Source organism: Pleurodeles waltl, chromosome 11, assembly GCF_031143425.1.
Source record: "Pleurodeles waltl isolate 20211129_DDA chromosome 11, aPleWal1.hap1.20221129, whole genome shotgun sequence".
Taxonomy (NCBI): domain Eukaryota; kingdom Metazoa; phylum Chordata; class Amphibia; order Caudata; family Salamandridae; genus Pleurodeles; species Pleurodeles waltl.
The window spans coordinates 130,560,678-130,585,809 of NC_090450.1; the positions used below are offsets into that span (position 1 = coordinate 130,560,678).

The 25,132-nt window shown below is 44.2% G+C and overlaps 1 protein-coding gene and 1 pseudogene across 1 annotated transcript in view; both read right to left on the bottom strand.

The window, feature by feature from the left end:
• IQCJ (IQ motif containing J) overlaps positions 1–25,132 on the bottom strand; it is a 701,797-nt gene that overhangs the window by 209,434 nt on the left and 467,231 nt on the right. The window lies entirely within an intron of this gene.
• Positions 824–1,719, bottom strand: LOC138266584 (cyclin-dependent kinase 2 pseudogene; annotated as a pseudogene).

Consider the following 25,132-nt stretch of genomic DNA (forward strand, 5'->3'; position numbering starts at 1 on the left):
CATCATGTGCCAGGAAGTGTTTTCCAGAGTGTTCTGCAGCACCTGCATTCAATTTCCAGCACAATCGCAATTTGCGACACCCACTCGCAAATTGCGTGTCCGTTTTTAGCGCGATCGCAAAAAGCGACCTTGCAAACAGCGGACTCGCTATCTGCAGTGCGACTTCATTTGCGACTCGCAAAATGAAGTCGCATTTTCTTCTTGCATTACATTTAGCGAGTCGGAAATTGCGAGTCACACCGACTCGCAATTTCCGACTCGCTAATTTTTCACTACCTACATCTGGCCCTAGGTGTTTGAAAATAGATACCCTTCATATATCAGACACTGGAATCCCTAGCTAGCACGTGCTGATAAAACCAAATGAACACATTTTTAAATATTAAATCTAACCTGCCAGTACTCCAAAAACTGGTACAGCAAGCACTTGTATCCACAAGAACACTTACATTCTTTCAGGACTGACTTTCTAAACCTTTTCAGAGATTATTCAAACCATTCAAACATGGTAGAAAACAGCAGATGAAAACCCATAGGCTATGTGATGCAATTGCCTGCTTGTCTGCAGTAAACAATTTTTTCAAACAATGTAGGAGGAAGTCTGTATGGTGGCCAGATTCAAGTCGCATTGTCCAGCAGCATCACAAAGAAAGCCTCAAACACAGCTTTACAATCTTCAAATCTTCCCAGCATATGGTAGATATGTGTGGGAAACATCAGCATAAGACAGACCACCACTTCCTACAGTCTTCTGAACATGCATAGTTTTGGTGTCAGGGCCAAAAGTCTACAACAGTTTTCCTTGATTAAAAACCTCCATAGATCATAGTCTTAGATGGGGGATGGCCTTTGTGACTCATGGAAAAAAACATGTCTGACAGCAGACTTGGCAGATAGTCGCTTGTTTGGGTCGTACTGCAACATTTGATCTAAGAGATCTCTGCCGTTATCATCCAGGGGTGGTACTACTTTGCTGAACTCTTGTTGCACCCATTTGGAGAAAGAGGACTTACAATCTGGCATGGAAGTTACCCCTGGCCACACCACCTCATCTGGGGTGCCCAGTGTGCAGAAAAACTGGAAGAGCTGATCTATCTCCGAGCCACCAGGGAACAAAGCTCTACGAGTGATCATCTCGGCAAAGATGCAGCCTAAACTCCAAATATCAACCGCTGTTGAGTAATATTTGCAACCTAGTAAAATTTCTGGGACTCTGTACCACAACGTAACCACCTCATCCATATAGGTCCGAACAAGCACCCTGAAGGATCTTGCCAGGCCAAAATCAGCAAGCTTGATAGCCCCCTCCGCATTAATGAGTAGGTTTTGTGGTTTCAGATTCCAATGCAGGAACCGGTGTGAGTGGCAGAACACCAGCTCCTGTAGCAGCTGGCAAAGTTTACTCTTAATGAGTGGCAAAGGGATACCGCTGACAGAGGAGCTGTCCATGAACTTCTTTAGGTTCTGATGAAGGAACTCAAATACGAGGTAGAGCTTATTTTCTGTGTGAATGACATCCAGTAACTTAACAATGTTTGGATGATTGAGCTCCTTCAGAAGAGAAATCTCCCTTGTGGCGTGCTAGGGATGCCTTCTGTTTCAGTGTCAGGTCGGATTTTCCTGAGGGCTACAGTCTCTCCGGTGCTCTTGTTGCGGGCCTTGTACACCACTCTGTATGTGCCATCACCAATCTTCTAACACCTTCTGGAAGTTCTCCATGCCGTTTCCAGCCCCGCGCCGCCCGTTTCCGGGCCCCTACGCGGCACGGAGAGGTATATTCTAATGCAAATGTTATTTCCCCATCCTGCCTTCTTGAGTAGAGTCAGCTTGTTGACACCTGCTTATTTTATTTTTCTAGTTAGACGAACTTAGCCTGAGATTGAAGCTTTTCCAAATTTTTTTGTCTTTTCCTTTGACTTTTGCCTGCATGTGTTAGCCCGTACCCACACATGCTAATTTAGTTAGAAGTAGGGAGAACATGTGTCCCAATCCCTGTAATTTGAATTTGTGCATCTGAGTTGACTAATGTCTTTAAATACTGAATTGAAACATGTTTCTGTTTCACAAGTAATTGCTTTATTAATATGTATGATTCTCCATGAATGCTTAAGGATGTTGATGATGAGTAGATAAAACTTGTTTCATAAATTTGATCAGCATATGGAGTTCATTTATCCCTATAACCTGATGTTGTGCACTATTTATGTGACTTTGGCATTGTGGTTACAAATAAAGCTTTCAGACTTTTAATTTGATTGGGGTGTTGTTCCCTTGCCACACGGGTCACGGTGATGAAATTAGTTGTTTGGGTTTGAATTGATTCTGATCCCATTGACCTGAGGAAAGGAAATAAGCGTTCCTTGAAATCTGTGAAGGATGAGGAAAACACGTAAGTAATGGGATATTGAGGGAAGAGTGGGACAGGGGTACAGAGGAAGTATTATTCCCAAGTCTTGTGACTTCGAAGGCCCTGTGTGCCTTCTGTGTAATTTATGTATTGATTTTGAAGCAAGTCTGACCACTTCATTGATGATGAGGCAGCTAACATCGTTATATAACTAGATGCTGCAGTTGATTTGCTTTTCCTTCAAAGTATATGGTTTTTTAACTAAGAAACAAGTGCACATGCTATGTGGGTTCCTGTATGAATTTGTTGACCAGAGCCCCACAAAACCTCTGACATTTCTGTTAAGTATAATCTCTAGTGAGAGCACTTCAGTAAAAAAATTCCTCGCAATGTAACATTAAGATCAAAATTATGAACTGAAGCCACCTGATACAAGCCTGTAATTTCAATCAATGCATAGGTAACGTCATCCAACACCGTAGTGTGGCAGATCTCATCTAAAATTGATAACCTACAGATGTTGTGGATGTGAGTTTGCCATTCTAATTCCAATACTTATGGATGTGCCATTTGCATCAACATCTGTGAAAATATTTCTTGAATAGTTTACTATTTTTAATAAAAACTTGTTCCCATCTTATTTTTTTATTGCAGTTATTTACTGTGGAACATGATCCAAACTTTTAGATTTATCATTGATAGACTGATTATGATGGCTCCAATTCAAATTTATAAGCCCCACTGCCAGTGAATTGCTTGGTCAGTTTCCTATTAGGCTCTCCTAGTACAAAGGCCAAATTCCTACAACAGAGGGTGATAACAATGACTAATTGCCAGACTACTAAAACTATTTGTAAGCTGAATAAAACTCAGATGAGCAAATATTATGACTTAAGTTTGTGATTAAAAAATGTGGATTATTTTTATAACGTATTGATTGGGAGTAGATTGTGGATATTCACAGATTTGAAAATGTGCTCGTTTTTATGCATTCCCTATTTGCAAGTACTTTCTCACTCTGACAATGGTATTCTATTGCATTGTATTTTTGCTTTTTAAATCATTTCATACCCCTAATGAGGCACTGAAGCACACAGTAGGTGTGCTTGGATTAAACAATGTAGATATTTATATGCCTTACATGGGAAGCTTGTTGATGTTGTGAGTGTTGTGAGTTGGATTCGATTTTATTTAGTTTGCTGCAACTAATGGGGTGCAGTGAAATGAAAGGAGTCAGTGCTAGGAGGTTAATCCTATGAGGTGTTCATTTATGGGTGGATAGTTGTAACATTCCAATTTCCCCTATGTGTAAAGTTTTTTAATATTTACATATATTGCAGAGGCTATGAACATCATTTCACTGTGAGTTTGTCGTGGCTATGCTTTTAATGAAGCAAAGGAGTTTGAGAATATCTGCTCATGTGGCCTATTATCCTTCGGAGTGATTTCAGGCAGATTACTTCAGAGCCCAAACAGACACACCACCTAAGGTGGACTCTAGAAAGGAACGCCAAGATCATTTAATATGCCGATAGACAATTCAAAAACATTCCAAATACAAGCACAACAGCCTGGAATTAATGAATCAAGTATCCTAGGGAATGAGATAACACCGGAGGCACAAATTCCTCATGCATCAAAGTCACACCAACTAAAATGGACTCACATAATAGACTCAAAGCCATTTTAACACGCCCAATTCCAACATAAAATTGCTCAATACATACAACATTGCCAGGAATAAACTGAACAAAGATCTCTAATGTCTGAAATAGTCTCAGGAGGTGGATTTCACTATAGTTAAATTACAACAAGTAGATAGATCACACGAAGGCCAAGTCATACCAACTAACGTGGACTTAAGGAACGCACAGTGGCTAAAATAATACCTAATGAATAACAGATACATTTGATGTGGATTATGGGTCAGTTTGCGCGCCTTGCTTCCGCTTCAGAAGTGGGATGGGCTGACATTCATTTTCCTTCCCGCTCATTGTCAGCAGCCCCTGCTGAGGAGAAAACACCCTTGAGGCCGAGCTCTATAAAGGCAAAGAAATGTGTGCGATCTGCTGCCATTCATCAGAGCGTGCTAAGAACTTAGGGGCATGTGTCACTTTTCAATGACGCTCCAGTGGCGCAATTCCCTGTGGCGTATTTGCAAGGTGGTGTTAAGCCACTTTTTGTGGCTTAATGCCACCTAGTAAATACAGCCCCTTCACACGCAGCCCTTTGCATGGAAGGGGCGTGCAATGGTTGTTGCTGTGGGTGTGCCACAGGGACACCCATTGCATTTTTACGCTCCTTCAGATTTACAAGTTTTCATAAACCTGAGGCAGCACCAAAATCTAACGCCACCCCAGGGGTGGTGTTAGCAAGGCACAACGAGAACCAACCTCCTCGTTTTTTGCTTTTTCTATTTGTGCAGAATGCAGCACACACAGAAGTGCCAAATCGCCATTAGAGATTGTTTATGTGCAGGAAGGGACATCTTCCCACACATAAACAATCAAACCCCTCAAATCAGATATCCTTGCACGACAGTGCAAGGATGCCTGCGTTGGCACTAGGCAGCTCAATTTAGCACCAGTGCAGGAGACAACACAGGGGTGCGCCGTATTCAATTAAATATGGCGCATCCCTGCATTGTGAAAATGATGGAGTGCGGCACTGACAATATTGGCGCAGTGTCGCGCTCCGTCATTTCCCTTTAAATAGGGGCCTTAATCAGGTGAGATATGAATGTTGGAAAGTGATCGTCAAGTTTATTTGCTAGGGCCAGTAAGGTGATAATGAGAATGATGCATTTCTTAGTACCTCAGTGAAAGGTTTGACTTGTCCCCGGAGACCTTCTCTGAAAATAGTAACAGATGTACTTCTGCTAAGGTCAGGAATAAATTATGTTTCCGAGTGGAAAATCAGAAGAAATGTTTGCAAAATTGATGTTGAGGTTTGAAAGGGGTTTCTCCAAAGCTACTGACAATCCCTAATCATGATATGGAGATATGCATACATTGTATTCAATGGCAGAAGGTACTCCTTCCACACTGACCAGTAAGATCTACCTGATGGTTTTCATCTTAAAGTGGGCTGCCCTGATATTCAGATTGATGTTTTATCAGATTTATTACAGCTTTCTTCCAGTACATTCAATGCTGCAATTCTATTGTCCCGGCATTCGTTTGCCATTTTGCCAGATGTATGTGTGTCTGAGCTATCCACATTTCTACCCATCAAAAATTCCACTGGCTTCATCCTATTTATTGCCATCCTAAGATATACTCCCTTTGTCATGTAATGGCTTCTGATAGGCCTGACAGGCTTTCTTTTTCTCAACTGCAGTAAACAGTGCCTTAAAGTTTTGATGAGGTGGACTGTGCCATTTAATGTAGTGGTCGTCAGTGGTAAATGTCAACCATGGTGGACTTATTAAAGCTAAACCCATTCTTCAGTACACAATGTCCAAACGAGACAATGTTAGTCAATAATATTTCTGAAAAACTTGACAAAAAAGACTCAATGAATCAATCTAAGAATACTCAAGTACGGATTCATCTGCTCCAATTAATCAGCAAAGTTTGAATATGAATAGTAGTACCAAGATATTTTCTGTTCATCTACTGAGCAGCAACTTCTCCACAGACTCATTCAATTGCGATGCCTTTTAAGGAAGGTATAGAAATTACCTTACTAATGGCTATGAGGAAGGTCCCATCATGTCCAGCACTAAATCTATGCTGCTTCTGACTTCTCCTCAAGATCCGTTACCGTCCATTGCAGATATATTTTCAAATGTGTGCTGTCTCCTGTATCTTCCCTTCTTTCTGAGATAATGACAGCGTACCTTGAGAATTGTGTAAGGAAAGTGGCCATCAGGATGTTTTCTTTTTTTCTTTGAACAAACAAAGGTGATGGGAGCATGTGGGTGTGGGCTAGCATACCAATCCATTGTTCTTTTGTCCACCATGCTACCTCAGATTAGGCCCAGCCACATGAAAATCAGACTTGATCCTGCTCCAATAGAAACAGTCCAACCTGAACTACCAAGCGAGGTCCTTTCTAAATCAGGATACAAGAAGCCAAAGACCTGTTTCCTATTGATTGGGGCTCTATAGTAGGGTGTAGCTTGGTTCCAGTGCACAGTGACTAAGAACCCCACGTCTGGGACAGATATACCTTTTCAGAAGGTAAGTACATATCAGTAGTATAGCTCAACTAGTCCTATTCCTAAATCTATCTACCATGAAAATGTATAAACCATCAAGAAACATATATTAGGAGTTAAGGACAGTAAATATGTTCTTAGCTATATATACTTAGTTTCATGATATTTAATGCATGCCGTTTTCTCATTTCTATTATCTCTCCCGCTCGAATCATGATGTTTGTGGGAAAGGGTACATGGATTACCAGTTCAGCCTCCTAAACTAGAAAACACCTTTCCCTTGATTTGTTTTCAATATCCAATCTCATTGTATTCACAAAACGACAGAACACATTCTTAATCATTTCCTTTCTGCACCTTTGCTATTCGGATTTCAGTTGTTGCCTTTAGCTATGTTTAGAGATTATTAAGTTGGCAGTGTGCGTGCTAGGAAAGACCAAATCAAATCAAATGCAATCATATCAAATAATATCCTGGAGCTTGCTGCTCTCTGTAATAATTAATTTTTTTTAATTGAATGTAAAATATCCTTTCATTTGTATCTTTTCTTGGAAGCCCATAAGCAGCAACATATTTAATAATTACAGAATTTCTGGCTATATGTACAAAGAGTTTTAGAGTTCACAAACCCTCTCATTTGGTAGATTAGAGAGTCTGTGAGAGCTAAAAGCCTTTTTCAAATGTACTAAGCTCATTTATCAATTCAGAAAAAAGATTTTCAAATTGTTAATTGAGTTTAGTGACCCATTTATTCTGTTATTGGAAAGGCCATGTTTAGGGTGTTGCTTCCAAATACCGGTTCCTTATGGTATGTATTATTATATTGGGACAAAATTCACTAATATTTTATCAGACGTAATACACCATTCACAAATAGTGTAAATGTAAATAAAAAACATTTTAGAAGTAGTTAGTGGTCATGGGATCACTGCTTACTCCTAGGAAAACGTTTGTAAAACTTTTTTTTTTAAAATGTATCCTTATCCTTCAAAGAAAATGACCTGTATTAAAAAAAATATTGCTTTATTTAAAAACAGTCAAAGACACGGTGGTCTGTTGACTCTAGTAGACTCCCATCACTGTTAATGAAATTTGCGACCTCCCTCATTATTATTAATGTGGTAGGTCAAATTGCAACTCCCTACAATTCTGTATTGTGTGAACCAACATATAAGTACATAGGTCAGTTCACAAAATACCAATGAAAATGTATTCAGTAAGAGATTTTGAGTTGCGATGTCTTTTTAGGTCAGTACAAGCCTTTTTCTACTGTTAATTTTTAAACAAAAAGAATGGTCAGAGTTTTTGATTTCTTGGTCTTTGCCAGGGGTTGGTTAGCAATGTCACCAGCACATTTTAGAGGGTAGGTTACAAGCTCTTCAGTAGATGGTCTAGTCCATGATTAATTTAAGAGCGGCTGTAGTGTGTCTTTCTGGCAAACTCTTCCCTCATGTAGATGCGCTGCTCAGTCGCCCTCTGAAAAAAATTGTCATATTTCTGTGTTGTGATTTGAGGTGTCCGTACTCAGACTCTCAACTTTTATGATAGCTAGATTTTGAGTTGCGCTGTCTTTTTACTTTTTATTGCAGTTCAACCCTTGTTTGCGCTTCAGTCCATGATCTGTCCAGTACAGACACTGACAATTTATGTGAGGCTGCAGTGTGACTGCACAGTGGGCGCACTGATGGTGTGCCAAAGGCAAGTTCATCTGCACCTGCCCACGTCTAGATGGTGCTCATCGCTACCCTCAGACTTAAACTTGAGCACAATTATACAATATTCAAGAGATTAGCTTCTCTTCCTGAGCTCCACTAGTGTGGGTCTTTGAACAAACACATATTGAATCACCAGCAAGTTATATATACAATGTGCCCTGTGAATTTGTAGCTACCCACCGGTTTGTTTTATCTGTCCTGCTAATAACACTACTATTAATGGACCCAAGACAGTTGGTTCTTTTAATTTTTTTGTGAATAACATGAGATCACTTCCGAAACATGAATATGAGATACATCATTTTTTAACTCATTTCAAACTGGATGTCATTTTCCTGGCTGAAACATAGCTAAAGACCAGCTCACCTTCTGATATCGCTGAGGCCATCGCAGATGGATTTATTAAATTCCATCTTGACCGCACAGACAAAAGTCATAGTGGCCTTGCTATGTTTTTTTTTTTTTTAAAGTTTTCCTTGTGATATTGCCACCATAGACATTGCTAATGCATAGGCTTTTATTTTTAACACTGAAACATAATCCTATGCCATTTCAGGCTTTTTATTCGATAGGGCACAAGATTACTCTACAGAATTCCCAACTGATGTAGTTGAGATACTATCTACTCTTATTGTTAGAGTGGCCAACTTTATGATTTTGGAGGACTTTAATTATTTCATTTAAGATTGTTTATTAGGTCAGTCATGATCATCAGTCATAGAAATAAATATCATGTAAATATCACATATAACTGCCACAGCAGTAACAAACTGCAAATCAATAACAATATAGCATACTGTGGCAGGAGCATATCGATTAATGAAATCAGACAGGCTCAAATATGCCACATTCGATATTACATTACAGCTCTTCTGGTCACAACCAGACCCATTTCAATTGTATTGAATCAAACAGACAGCTAGTTGTAAGTTGCCGTATATTTGCTGCTACCCTCTGCAGAGCACTAACATCCTACAGAGGAAATACCCCAATAAGCATATTTAGAGACTTGCTCCCAATGGAGACCAGCTCAGATTTTCAGCTAGGGCTGCCTGACATTGCCTTTGGAGGTAAGGGAGATAGCCACACCCGGACTATGTATAATTGGGCTGACACAATAATTATAGATATTAGAGTGCTAAGCTGTCAGTGTGTATAGTTTTATAGCCCAGCATGATCTCCCTGATGGATACTCAACATTACACCCTGAGCAGTCCACTACTAATTGAGTGACACCAGACCAAAACCTACACTGCACCGGACAGTTTACAAACATGTGTTCTACGTCCGCTGCGTAACAATCACACTTCGGGTATTGAGTCTTAGTGGAATTATGACTAGTTGTCCATTTGGAGATCTATTCAGGCATGTCGTACAACATGCAGATAGTCCTGAGCTGCTAGATTTAAGACTTACTGACCATGCAGATGTTTCAATAAACCCTAACGCACCCTGAATTTCTTCCGGATCAATCTCAGTTGCAAGCGCCATGTTCCACTTGGCAGCCAGCAGTGGGATATCATCTTTACTGTATGCACTGAATCTCTGATACAATACACTAATCATAAGCTGCAAGTTTATAAAGCAGAATCAATGAGAAAGCTCGCATAGCGCCTGCGGCAGGCAAAGCTTCATAATTCGTCACTATCGTAAAGCTGTCCGAGGGTGAACCCCCTCAACCTTGCCCAGGATTTTCCATTGGATCGTGAAATATCTCAGGAAGTATAGGATTTCCCCAGAGTGGTACATATGCATGTGATGTATCAAGTGAGTTCTTAACACAAATCTCTCACCATATATGGACAATGTCCTTAATAACTTTGAATCTTACTCGTTTAAAATAGATGAGATCTGTAATTAATCCTATGTAGCAAGAACCTAGCGCCGGCCCCTAAAGCTAATTGCTACCCTAGATTGGACGGATATGGCTCCCGACTAGTAAGCAGGTTCTGCATTCGACCTGCAAAAGCTGCCCAGAAATATAGTTTAAAATCAGGTTTGCAAAGCCCCCCTTGACTGTATAGCAATATCAAAAATTGGATAGCCCGTCTCGCCCACCTATATACCCCCAAATAAAACTGCCTATGATCCCCTCAAGCCGTCTGAAGAAAGAGTCTGGAATTCAAATTGGTATAGCACAAAACAGATACAAAACTTTTGGAAGGACATTAATTTTAATAATATTACATGGACCTCTTATACTGATAGGGAGCTGATTCCAAAAGCGTAATTTGTCAGTGACAGTTTGCAGTAGTGTCTCATAATTCAATTTGAAGATATTATCAATGTGGCTGCTAATCCGGACTCCTAAATAAGTGGTGGCTGGGACCACCCCCCAGAATTGCACCTACTGGCTTAAAATTGAGCAGTAAATGTGTTTTGACCAAGTTTAATTTATAGCCAGAGAATACACCAAACCTATTAGCCTCATCAATTATATGTCTGATAGCTACCTGTGGATCTAATGTAAAAATGGCAATGTCATCAGCGTACGCAGCAATTTAGAGCTTGTGGCTGTTGGATCTTAAAGGCAGTATTCCTTTATTTACGAGGAGAGACTTCAAGTAAGGATCTATATAGAGAGTAAACAGGAGGGGGAGAATGAGCACACCTGACTTGTGCCCCTAAAATCTTAATGTTGGGGAACAACTCCCATCATAGATTAATTTAGCCATAGGACTTTGGATTAGGGATGCTACCCACCTAAGGAATTGGCCCTTAAAGCCCAAGGTCCCCATTGTGCTCCATAAGCATTCCCAAATCACCTGTCAAAAGCCTTCTTGGCATCTAATAGAATCATGCCCATTTTTATATCTTCCTTTTCTGCTACATCAAATGCCACCAGAGCCGTATTAGTATGACTCCTTCCCAGGACAAAACTGTGCTGTTGAGATTAAATCAAATACGGCATTAACAGAGCCAACTGGGTAGACAATATCTTCACAAATATTAAAGAAATAGGACAGTAGGACCCCATCCTCTGATGATTTACCATTCTTCAAGAAAACAGCAAAATTAATGCTGTTCTGTGGGGAGGTACATCTCTTCCTTTGTCGATATGCCCAATCAACTTCATACATTCTGGTACCATAATATCTCAAAATATTTTATAAAATTCTAGCTGAATAGTATCTTCTCTGGCAGCTTTCCCTAAAGGTAAGGCCTCATTAGCACCCTCTAGTTCAGACACAAATATAACCTTCTGTAAAGCCTATAGTCATCTAAATGTGGCAGTCTACAGCCCTGCAGATATTACACCAGATCAAACTGGCTAAAAGAGTGGGGACAGTTATAAAGATCCTGATAAAATGTGTGAATTGTTCTGCAATAGCCTGGGGAGTAATATGCAGTGTTCTATTTGCCTCTTTAATAGTATGAATCATGCCTCTAGATATTTTGACCGCAATCTGGAGGGCTAGCACTCCCCCAGCAGTTTCACCATATTCATACTGAAGCACTTTATTATTGTGGTAACTAGCAGCCACTTTTCCCCTAAATCTACAGTCTATGAGAGAGCACCTCTCAACTAGCTCAAACTATACAGCTTGTTCCCCAGGGTCTCGGACTGCAAAGGCCTGGGCGTGCAACTCCTCAAATTCCCACACCCTCTGGCACAGCTGATTTACCCCTTCTTGCATTGCCCTATTCTTGGTAAGAATAAACTGCAGGGTGACCCCATGAATATATGTTTCATAGCATCCCAGATTACATTGAGTGGGTCTGTACCAGTATTCAACCTTAGTAGCTCAGCCATACAGCTTCAATACTCCAGATTGGCAAGATTATGACGAGGAATCTTAAAGTTCCCACTCTCCCTTTCATCAGCCAGTACTCTTAATGTAAGAAGGGCTGGATTGTGATCGGAAGTGATTTTAGGGTATACCTCCATCTCAGTACCTTGAATTATTTGTACCCCAGCAAAGATCATATCTATCCTTGAGAATTGTTTATGAGGAGAGGAGTAGAAGTGGTGTTCTGGGCTTGCAGAATGTAACACTCTCCACATGTCTTTCAGCGTATGTAACTGGACACCTTCCAGATGCCCTTGTTTTAACGATATGCCTGTGTGCCCGATGATTAGTAGAGTCTATCCTGTAATGCATCACACAATTAAAGTCACCTATCAAGATAAGGTTCCCCCGCCCAATCCAATAATTCAGATCAGAGAAAATTGAACATCCCTGTTTCATTGGACGTCGTCTCACTCACCATACAGACCACATGCTGTCTGCCATACACCAGAAGCAGAGCAATGGCCCACCTCCCCCTTGCGTCTGCTAGCATTTTAAGGGCCTGATTTAAGAAACGTTACAACCGCCTTTACATCATTTTTGGACGCAAAAGTGGTGGAAACTTACAAAATATAATTATATTTTGTACGTTTGCGCCACTTTTGCGTCAAATAATGATGTAAAGACGAGAGCCTGATTTATGAAAAGTTAGCGCCACCTTTACGTCTTTTTTTGACGCAAAAGCGGTGCAAACTTACAAAATATAATTCTATTTGGTAGTTTTGTGCCGCTTTTGCATCAAAAAATGATGTAAAGACTGCGCTAACTTTTCATAAATCAGGCCCTCAGTGTCTTAACCTCTGCATACCTGGCTGACATTTTGGCTACCTGTCAAATAGAGACCGACTGTGAAGTGTTAATGATAGTATTGTACCCCAATTGTTTCAGCAGTGAGCAATCCTTACAGGCTAACTGCATTTAAGTTAAACACAATAATTAAGGCCTGTATAACATTAACTCTTCCCATACTAACTGGCACTTGCTTGCCCAATTCAGACCAGCCACATCCCAACAAATACATTTAATCCATTGCCCTGTATGACGAAAGCCCAATGTGGCCACCACCAAGTCCTCTTCCAAGTACTTATAGAAGACATATCTAAGTGTGATCATCCTGACTCTTTTTACCCATGTAATACCCCTTCCCCCAGCACCAAACTCCGTTTAATGGACAACTTTCAACTTGAACACAACACCCCCACGCATGACCCCCTCCAATCTGTATCCACAGAAATGAATCATCCCACCCCTGTGCTGCTTGTTAATAAGACAACCTTTTGAGGTGAACTCATGGACTGCCACCCCCTACCTGCCCCCCTCCCTCCTACACCTGTGTAAAAAGCCTTTAAGAGGGAAATTATGTGAAAGCCTTTGTGCAACAAATCCTAAGTCAGATAAATGTCCTGAAGCTTCCAGCGTCAAAAACAGAATGCACAACATTTTGGAGTCAAATCAGGTATGTGAAGAATACCCATTCATGTCAGGCACTCCAAACACCCTCAGATTATTGTGGTGCTGACGATTTTGCAGTTCTTCAACTTTGGCATGAACCATTTCCAAGCAACTCTCCTGACACCTCATAGATTTAGCTATGGCCATTCCCACAGGCTTCGTCCCCAGCCACCTACTGTTAGAGCTCAGCTATTTCAGTTGCAAGTACTGTTGCATTCCTGGCCACTTCCTCTAATGATGCCTCAGTGCTTGATTATCTGATCTGACGTGTGCATACTGCTGGAGTACCTTTGAATGCTAGATCTGCGTAAACTGTAGTATTGCGGCCAGTGTAGGTTCTGACTTTGGGTCAAGTGCAGCCAGATGTGCCAAGTCACTGACTGATGTCCCTAAGTGCCCCATTGAGCAGGTATCAGGGAAATCCTGAACTAGCCCCTGAGTCAGACTCCTGTCACAAGTGGGGGAATGCCCGTCTTTGGAGCGCTGGAGCATTGTATACCATCTGGGGAAAAGGGTCTCTGCCACCCTTGCAGGCTGGTTCGTTACACATATGGTGGAAGGCCGTGAAGTTTTTGCCTCTCCCTTAGACACAGCCAGCTGTGTAGCCCTTTAAAGTTAGCCTTAGAGCTTGCGGGGAGTTCTTCCTCATACTACCATATCCCTTCTGAGCTGGCAGCTTACTTCGTTTCCCGTGTGGTCCCCTTACGGATGGGGGTGTTTCACTAGACTTGTCCCTAGATCTCCTGGGGCAGAACTGCCCCTCCACACTGTCTGGCACACTATTCTCCCTGATGGATTGCTTCCCAGACCCTATTATCTTGACAACTTACCTGCCATGTCCAGAGTCCAAATGGTGTTGAATCACAGTGGCAGCATCAACCCGCCATCTCCCTTTTCACTGAAACATAATCCTTCGCCATTCCAGGCTTTTTAATCAATAGAATTCAGAATTACTCTACAAAATTCTTGACAGCCATTATTAAGATACTATCTTTTCTTAATGTTAGAGTGGCCAACTTTATGATATTGGAGGACTTTAATTATCATGTGGAAGCCTTCAGACACTATGGTAAGACAATTTCTTGAGGACCTTTCATGCATAAATCTTATTCAAATAGTTTCACGAGCTACTCATTCAGCAGGACATGTATTGGATCTTTTATTCTCAAATTTTGAACATTTAAATTATGAAATCCTTTTCCTTTAAATTGGTCTGACCGCTTTTCAGTGCCCTTCACTGTTTCTAACTGAGAGACTAAAGCTAATAAACTCAATCGGCTACTGAAAAAAGACTAAGGCATCTGATCAAAGGTCTGTTAACGCGTCCCTTTATGATTATTTTTACTAACTTTGGGACTCGTTTTAGGCCAATGAATCTTTTGACCCCGATTGAAGACACTTTAGGACGAGATAACTAATCAGCATGTCAATCAATATGTCAATAACATCATCAAGGTTCACAGTAATAAGACAATTCAAATTAGTCAAAGACATTAATAAAACTCAGAAACCACCATGACCTTGCAGTCATGAGTAACCACAGCAGTTTAGTACAATTATATGAAGTTTATTCCCTATTGATTACAATTCTACTAGCAAGTTTATTAGTCTCATAACCAAGAAACACATTAGCATAGTCACAATATGGCAACTCTGATAAGATTTCATCAAAGCAAGAATCACGAATATTAGAACATAGCACGGCGTCAACATAGGTTGTCCTTAGCAGAGTATTATCATTACGTTATTCAACAACGCATAGAATCAGTCATTTGTCCATTTGCGTCAGTTTAGTTAACCCCTTTTCTAACCTCAAATTAGCATTGGCATGTTGGGCTTCATGTAAAACAATTTTGTAACACCAATTTAAAAAAAGTCTAACTATGGTCTCTGTCAAAAGAAGCAGTTGGTACCTAGAAAGGAAAAGCAATCAGACATTTACAATTTCATTGTCATATAGTTACCCTCCGTATTGGGTCAGCACTCAGGTTCGGTCTTCGTCCTCAGGACATCAGTTGATTTGCCATCAGGAATTCAGCAATTGGGTAAAAGGAGGCACTTCCCTCATGAGGAGGTAAAGTGTGAATGGGCAATTATAAGGCAAGGATGGTTTTAAGAACCAAACAGCAAAGTCTCTATGCAGAGTGACTAAGTGTCTGGGTCATGGCAAATCGCATCAGCATCTCCCTAACTCTCTCTCCTACTCTCCTGTTCTGATTTACTTCCTTGTGTCAATGGTTTTTATCCCTTTTCTGTTGTACAATCCCCTAAAGTTTTATTGGTTGGGGACAGTACCCCACTATCTCCCTCCAACAAAGTTTCAATTACTTCATTGAATTTGTCACCCCATAACTGTTCTCACGTAGTTTATTGGTCCTTATGATTGACGTCTTCAGTGGGTAGAATGTCCGGTATGATTTCATACTCTGGTGGTCTTCTTTGCATCTTTACTCAGTGGTTCCATTGTCTGTACCGGTTCAGGTGACCTTGTACCTGCAAGTAGTCTACACTGTTGCATTCAGCAAGAATGTTTCACTAAGCCAGTTGAATTTCATGAGAACAGATCTACTACAGTTACATTCATCTTCTAGTTTGGAGAAAAACAAGAGTTCATGTCCTTCAGCAAGTCAGCACACTGCACGTTAGAAAAACACATTTAATATGAAACCGGACAGCTAGGCCTCGACTCATGCTAACTAAGGCCTAATGATTTATTAGCAAAATTTCAGCATATAGGTGGTCATTACAACAGGCCGGCGGTAAAAAATTTGCAATTACGACTGTGGCAGAAACCGCTAACAAAGACAGACACTTTAACACTCCGACCGTCACGGCGGTACAAACAAACAGCGCGGCGGTGACCGCCAACAGACAGGCGGGAGACAAAGTACCACCCACAGTATCACAACCTACCAATCCGCCACCTTTTCCGGGGTGGATTCACCGCGGATAAAAACACGGCGGCAACAGGATTTCGAAAGGAAAACGCTCACCTCTACACACCCCACGAGGATCTAGGACACCATGGACCCGGAACTCCAAATTCTCCCTGCCGGTTGAGTGCCACATGCCCACTGTTCCATCCTGGGGAGTGCAAATCCACAGTCTCTCAAGTCTCTACAGTGGGTGGGTTGCCCACTGCCATATCCTGGGCAGTGCAAAGCCACAGTCTCTCAAGTCTATACAGTGGGTTGGTTGGCCACTGTTCCATCCTGGGGAGTGCAAAGTCACAGTCTCTCAAGTCTCTACAGTGGGTGGGTTGCCCACTGCCATATCATGGGGAGTGCAATGCCACAGTCTCTCAAGTCTATACAGTGGGTGGGTTGCCCACTGTTCCATCCTGGGGAGTGCAAAGCCACAGTCTCTCAAGTCTCTACAGGGGGTGGGTTGCCCACTGCCATATCCTGGGGAGTGCAAAGCCACAGTCTCCCAAGTCTCACAAGTGGGTGGGTTGCCCACTGCCATATCATGGGGAGTGCAAAGCCACAGTCTCTCAAGTCTATACAGTGGGTGGGTTGCCCACTGTTCCATCCTGGGCACTGCAAAGCCACAGTCTCTCAAGTCTCTACAGTGGGTGGGTTTCCCACTGCCATATCCTGGGGAGTGCAAAGCCACAGTCTCTCAAGTCTCTACAGTGGGTGGGTTGCCTACTGCCATATCCTGGGGAGTGCAAAGCCACAGTCTCTCAAGTCCCTACAGTGGGTGGGTTGCCCACTGTTCCATCCTGGGGACTGCAAAGCCACAGTCTCTCAAGTGGATAACAGTTTCCACTGGTTCTGGAGGGGGCATGGTGCCCAGAGTGCTTCATCCTGCTAAGGACAGAGGTAGTGGATGGATCTCTCCACTGGTTCTGGAGGGGGCTTGGTGCCCTGAGTGCTTCATCCTGCTAAGGAAAGAGGTAGTGGATGGATCTCTCCAATGGTTCTGGAGGGGGCATGGTGCCCAGGGTGCTTCATCCTGCTAAGGACAGAGGTAGTGTATGGATCTCTCCAATGGTTCTGGAGGGGGCTTTGTGCCCAGAGTGCTTCATCCTGCAAAGGACAGAGGTAGTGGATGCCTTTCTCCATTGGTTCTGGAGGGGGCATGGTGCCCAGAGTGCTTCATCCTGCTAAGGACAGAGTTAGTGGATGGATCTCTCCACTGGTTCTGGAGGGGGCTTGGTGACCAGATTGCTTCATCCTGCTAAGGACAGAGGTAGTGGATGGATCTCTCCACTAGCTCTGGAAGGGGCATGGTGCCCAGAGTGCTTCATCCTGCTAAGGACAGAGGTAGTGGATGGATCTCTCCACTGGTTCTGGAGGGGGCCTTGTGCCCAGAGTGCTTCATTCTGCCCGTGACAGACTCAGTTGAGTCAGTGCCCTTGGCGCTCATGGGCCAGCATTGCTTGAGACGGCGGTGCCCTGTTTAGCGGTGCTTAAGACGGTGGTGCCCTGTTCAGCGGTGCCTGAGACGGCGGTGCCCTGTTCAACGGTGCTTGAGACGGCGGCGCCTTGTCCATCGGTGCTTGAGATGGCGATGCCCTGTTCAGCGGTGCTTGAGACGGTGGTGCCCTGTTCAGCGGTGCTTGAGACGGCGGTCTCCTTTGCAGTGACTCAGCTGCTGGCGGTCCTTCATGGCCTAGCGAGGCTTGTGCTGGCGGTCCTCTCTGTCCCAGGGGGGCTTGTGCTGGCGGTCCTTCATGGCCCAGCGGGGCTTGTGCTGGCGGTCCTCTCTGTCCCAGCGGGGCTTTTGCTGGCGGTCCTTCATGGCCCAGTGGGGCTGGTGCTGGCAGTCCTCTCTGTCCCAGCGGGGCTTGTGCTGGCGGTCCTCTCTGTCCCAGCAGGGCTGGTGCTTGCGGTGGCCTCCTGGCCAGCAGGGCTGGCGGCGGTGGCCTCCTGGGCAGCTGGGCTGGTGCTGGCGGTGGCCTCCTGGGCAGCTGGGCTGGTGGCCTCCTGGACAGCAGGGATGGTGGCGGTGGCCTCCTGGGCAGCTCGGCTGGTGCTGGCGGTGGCCTCCTGAGCAGCTGGGCTGGTGGCGGTGGCCTCCTGGGCAGCTGGGCTGGAGCAGTGGCCTCCTGGGCAGCGGGGATGATGGCGGTCTTCTCCGCCGTGCTGCTCTTCCCAGACTTGCTGAGTTTCTTGTGCCCTTTTCCCACCTTGGAAGGTGTCGCAGCTGACTCCACACTCCCACCTGTACCCCTGGGAGCCCCTTTGGTGGCTGGAGTCTTCCCCCTCTCCCGCTGGGCACTGGCCAACTTCTGATGCTTCACAGGTGGGGGACTGTCTGTGCTGTGGCTCCGTGCCACACTGGCTGCCCTGGTGGCCGGTCACTCCAGATTCCGCTGACTACAGGCACCACTGGTCCCGGAGATGTTGTGGCTGAGGTGCTAGTTCGGGACCTAGGAGACGGACGGGGTGGGGAAGGTGTGGGAAAAGAGGTCAAGGTTGGTCAGGAAAAGTTTTTGGGAGACACTGGGACGGGTAGCTGGAGGGGGTTTGGGAGTGGAGGAAGAGGTTGTGGTTGTAGGAGGTGTTCGTTTGCTGACTTTGGGTGAAGGTGCATGGGCTGGAGGCTGTCATGAGGTGGATGGCTGTTGGGTGGGTGTGTGCCTGCGTTTGTGTATCTTGGGAGGGGGCATCACAGACACACTGGGAGAGGACACAGGGGACGTGTGAATGGTAGTGGGGGTGGTGAGTGCACGTGAGCGGGGTGTGCTGGTGATGTAGTAGTGGCTGTAGAGGTAGTGCATGCAGGTGTGAGTGTGGACGAGACTGTGAGGGAGGAGGGAGACGAGGAGGAGGGGGACACAGTGGAGGCAATGGATGTTGGTGTGTCTGCATGTGTGTGATGCTAGCGTGAGTGCCTGTGGGATGTGTGGTGCTTATGTTTGCCTGAGCTTCCCTTGTGTGTTGACGTGTGTGCATGCTGGTCTGTAGGTGTGCTTGTGATAGGCTGGGGTACAGGGGATTGGGTCTGGGTGGATGAAGTTGGAGGGGGGAGGCTAGACACAGAGACAATGGCTGCCATCAGTGCTGAGGCCAGAGTCTGAAAAGCTCGCTGAAGGGCCGCCTGACCAGAATGAATGCCCTCCAGGAATGCATTGGTTTGTTGCAACTGCCTTTCTACACCTTGGATGGCATTCAAAATGGTAGACTGCTCAACAGTGAGGGACCTGAGGAGGTCAATGGCCTCCTCACTGAGGGCAGCAGGGGTGACTGGGGCAGGGCCTGAGGTGCCTGGGGCGAAGGTGATGCACACCCTCCCGGGTGAGCGGGCCCGGGCAAAGGCTGAGGGGCTGCTGGGAGGGCGGTGCTGGAAGGGGGGGTGGTGGCTGTACACGTAGATGGGGGGGCACAGATGTTGCTGCCACCAGAAGGGAGCTCCCATCAGAGGACGAGTCCGTGTCACTGGTGTCAGCTCCTGTCCCCGCCGTGGAGCTACCCTTGCCCTCCGTCCCACTGGTGGAGTCAAATTCCGTAGTGTGGCCCTCCATGGCCATGTGGGAAGCAGCCCCCTCATGCTCCGGTGCCACTGCTCCTCCGCCTGATGATGCTAATGCACACAAGAACAGGGAGACCACAAAAAGGTGGGGACGACAGAAGAAAGACATGTTCAGTGCATGCATTATCGCTACCGTTGGCACAGAAAATGCTTGAGGCGGACAAATAAGTGCCAGCCCTCAAAAATAACTGACGGTGCTTCACACCTAAAACAACAAGCACAAATTAAGCACTGTCCAACTGAGAGCAACCCAATTGCCTATAATCTGCTTCTACTGAGTACAAAAGAAATGCATCTGTGTGCCATATAATGTTTCCTTCTTCTTACATCTCTACCTACATACCTGCTCCTCTCCTTCGCTGGACTGTAGTGTTCAACTAGCCGGCTATGCCTGGCGTCAGTGCTCTTACACTGATTTCATTTTTTTCTGATTGTCCTCTTTTAAAATATGTGTGAGGGACTGATAATTGGTTTTGTCCCAGCGAAAAGGATTTGGCATGGCACACAAAGGAGGTGTGTTTAAGCCTAGTGGCAAGGGAGTAGACAGGCAATTAGAAAACCCTTCAACTCTACATGCAATGTATACACACAGGATGTATCCTTTGTATGGTGGTGCTAACATGTTTTGAAGTAGATATGATGTAATCTAGAAATTGTAGGCCACATTCAGAAGCCACAAAGTGGGCCTGCAGAGGCCCGCCCAAATGCACCCTTGGCCCATCCAAATAAACATTCCTGGAGCCAGGCCTGAATGAATATAACGTGCTCTCTTATGCATCGACCACAAGTCCTTTATTACTAGACCCAAGAACAAGGCATCTCTTATTCATCATTTCTTGCTCTTTGTCTAACTGCCCTTGTGGGAAAAAGGACACTCATAAAAAAGAAGGTCCATTTTATTGAAGGTTGCAGTGAATCACTGTGCAGCCTAAGCAAAGTGCATCTTAAGGTCAGGGGTGCGATAATTAAAAAGACAAAATGCAAACATTTGCATTGTAATTCTGACTCCTTTTAATGGCCTGTGAATTAAATCACAGATCGATGCTTTCAACGTTCTGCCTGCCTTTAAGCACGGTTTACTGTGAAAACAGCAGTAGCGTGGCAAGGATGCCATGGGCCCTGGTGCAAGCAGGGAAAATGGCCCATTTGACAGTTGTTGGGATAGTAAGATACAGCAATTATAAGGTTTCAGTGGGCCCATAAGAACACCATGCCTCGGTGCACACTAGCTAAGCTGCGACTGAAATGATGTATCACAAGCATTAGAGGAATGCACTTTATTGGTGTATTATATTTCCTATTCTTGTGTCAAGTCCTTTGGATGCATGATACAAAGTCGGGGGTAGTTTTAGTGTGAACTTCGTCCCAAAGATTAAAACCAGTCTAGGACACCTAAAAGTTTTATTCAGTTGGTTAAAACAACAGGTAACTGTGAGGCACTTTAAAACAAGCTTTGACAAAATCAATAATTTGATATTTGTACTTCGTATTATTGACATCAACAAAGCTTGGCTGTGAACTCGGGAGCTAGACATAAGCATCTGAAAAATGGATGCTGCAGAAAAAAGGGATTATTTTGTGCTGTAGAAATAATTGTTCAAATGCTTCTGGGAGTGCTGTCTGCCCAGTGAAGTTATGCGACTTGGCAATTGATTAAACACACAGGCCCATATTTATACTTTTTGACGCCAAACTGTGAAAACACAGGTTTGCATCAAAAAGTATAGCGCCGGCTTGTGTCATTCCAGAGCGCCAGCCAGGTGCCATATTTATGGAATGACGCAAGCTGGCGCAAAGGGTGGGCTAGCGTAAAAGAAAATGACATCAGCCGGGTGGGATGGCGGTATGGGAGAAGGGAGTTATGCACCAAAAAATGACATTAGGCTGGTTAGAGGCAAATAAATTGCCTCTAAACAGCCTTGTGTCATTTTCTGACACAAAACCATCCATACCACATGACTCCTGTCTTAGAAAAGACAGAAGTCATGCCTACCACCCCAAAGGCCAGCAAAGGGGAACAGTTCCCCCGATGGCACTTCAATTAAATAAAAAATACTTACCTATACTTACCCTACTTACCTGGGATGGGGTCCCCCATCCTCCGGTTTTCCTCTGATATGTGTGGGGCTGTTCCTAGGGCTTGAGGAGGGCACCTGTGGACCCATTCCATGGTGTTCAACTATGGAAATGGTTCCACAGGTCCCCTAACACCTGGTCTGACCCAGGCATTAAATAATTGTGCAAAGCCCCTCCTCCCGCCCGTGCGTCATGGGGGGATACGTTTGGGGCTATGGGGTTAGCACTATTTTTTAGATGGAAACGCCTACCTTGCATCTCATTGATGCAAGGTAGGTTCACGCATCTAAAAAAGTTTGACATTAGACATGTCTAGTGTCAAAATATAAATATGGAGTTAGTTTTGCACCTAATTTGCGTCAAAAAAGATGAGGCAAATTTGGAGCAAATGGAATATAAATATGCCCCAAGGTGGGCAGCTTCGAACTTTAAAATAATAATATAGTTTAGAATACTGTTAACAAGATGACTGCCATGTTTATAATCATTCAGGTAGTGGCAGCACTAGAGAGTGTCTGTAGACAAAACATGTGAACAACCATTGACAAAGCCAGTAGGTCTCCCCTTTTTGACATATTGGCTTTGCCAATGTTTTTAGCAGATGCTGCTCATCGACAAAAAAAGAGAAAGAAAAAAGTGTGATGACTTGGACGTTCACATAGATCATGAGATGTGTGCGCATACACATTATGATGCTATTCTGTGTCATTGTAATAACTTATGCATTCATGTGCATTAACATGCATTTGTTCACATAAGTTCCCTGCCACTGAACTTCAAAAGGCTTGCCACCCTTGAAACTCAACTCTCACCTCTGCTGCTAGCAGCAGATGGCCACTCCCATTCCAAACCCCGACTTTTGGTGGGAGCAACAGTGGGAAAATGCAAAAGAACAGGAGGAGTGGCCACGCCCAACCTGCACCACCCCAAAGGTGTTGCAGGCGAGGTGACCTCTCCATTTCATTTTACTCCATCTTGCATGGTAGGAAAATAGCCAATCAGGGATAGGGATGTGATCTCTGCCCACAGTAAATGATCACATAGTGCAGCACCCTGAGGTAGATGGCCCATTGGCCACTACTACATACTCCCCTAAACACCCCGTAAATGCAGTATTTAGGGGGAATCCCTAGACCTGCAGATCAAATTCAATGGATCCAAGAAGGCCAACAACAAAGAAGATCCAAGGCTCAAGAACTGAAGTCCTGCTGCACATAGAAAAAGGCGCCAAACCCTGCCTGCTGCAAGCAGGCCTCAACAATCACTGCTGAGGGGTTGACTGGGCATCAGACAGACTCTACAAAACCCCAGAGGACCTCCAACCTTCTGAAAATTGCCACGGACCTTCCTCCAGAGTGAAGGCATCATTCCCTGCTAGCAAGAAACAGAAACCAGTGATGTCCAGTTCACAGACCAGCCACTGACCAAGGAACCAAACACAGCAGCCAGACCAAATTTCAATTGATGAACCCAGAGGACAAACGCTGCAAGTATACCGAGTTTGGTGGCCCTGCGATCTCCAGTGGCTGAACCATGCATTAGCCAGGGGTACTGAACCCCTACAATGTCAGACACCCAGGAGAAAAGTCCACTCCAGACTCTCCAAGGACCAGAAGCAAGCACCATTTGAGGGACTTCAGGATACATAAAAATCTCTCCCCAGAGTGGCCCTGCTGATCTACAATCCACCGTCCAAGTGACCTGCCTGCTGTTTCCAACTGCACCTTTGCATACAGCTCTTGGCTGACGTATCTGCTCTGCTACTAGCTTCCCTGGCCCATATATAATTGAGAATCCAGCTGTGTTCTCAGGGTCCCCCACCCATTGCGACCTCTACAGTCCAAAGAACTCACCGGACTCACATTGAAGTCTGCCTCTGCAGTGCATTTTCAAGCAGTCCCCCTCGCCTGCCGTGCACCAGCTCCAAGACTTTCAGCAGCTGCTCCTGTCCGAACCAGAACCTGCCCGAACTTCTCCAGCTGGCCCACAGGACTCTTTGATGACCTTGACCTAAAAACAGGAGGAAACATTGGTAAACACACTGCCTGATTTTATATCTGTTTTCAAACTTTTCTCCAATTGATTCTTATGGTGCACAATTACGCACAAAAGTAATATTTTTGCTAAACTTTGAAAAATCATAACTTAAAAAGTACTTACCTGATTTTGATGGTTTTGCTCTAAAAAAAATTATAAACATCTGAAGTACTTTTGTAAATTGGTTTAGTGTGTGTCTACATTTACTGATACTGTGAGTACAACAAATGCTTAGCACTTCTCTAAGATTTGCCTAAATACTCAACCAAACTACCACCAAAATTAAAGCATTAGGTGGTCTAGTTTTTACTTCTGTTAACCAAGTTGGGGCTGCTCAAGCTCCCGGCACAGTGCACATCATGTTTGAACACTAGAGAGCCAGCCTCCTACAGATATTGCATCATTATGGAATTTTCCTTCTAGTACAGCTGAGTGAAACACGCTTAAACTAACCAACTAATACCTGTTATGACTCCGTCTTGTGCCCTGTGTGCTGTGAGTTGTACTCACCAGCGTCATGTCATCCTTTCCATGTGGCACCTCCCTGTCCCAAGCACTCCATGTCATTCTTTGCTTGTGGCGCCTTGCGATCTCAAGCACTCAATGTCCCCCACTAAGGAAGCTTAAACCATTGAACCTTCTGCTTGGTTGCTTAAGCAAGTTTAGTCTGTTTTTGCACCTCCAGAATTATCAATTGTACTTTGGTCAACTTATGCTATCCATTATGACCCACTGAACTGTACCATCATGCAAGTGGTGGTTCTTTTATATGTGTTAATATGTTCCAAATGCAATTTGCACCTGCAAGGCCTCATATCCATTTTATGTAACATGATTTTCCTCAGGTTCATTGGGATATTCCACATCTCAACACGCCTTCTGGAACAATCTCTTCTTCCAGCATAAATACCCCCTCTGAACCTGAATCGTCGATTGGCTTCATTCTAGTCCTCCACAAGCATCGTCCCTGCACTCACCTCATGAGTCGCCCGGAACTTTCAGCACTCTAGTCTTCCAAGCCTTCCTGATGATTCTGTGATCCTGGCTTCTGCATTGCTTCTAGTGTCTTCAT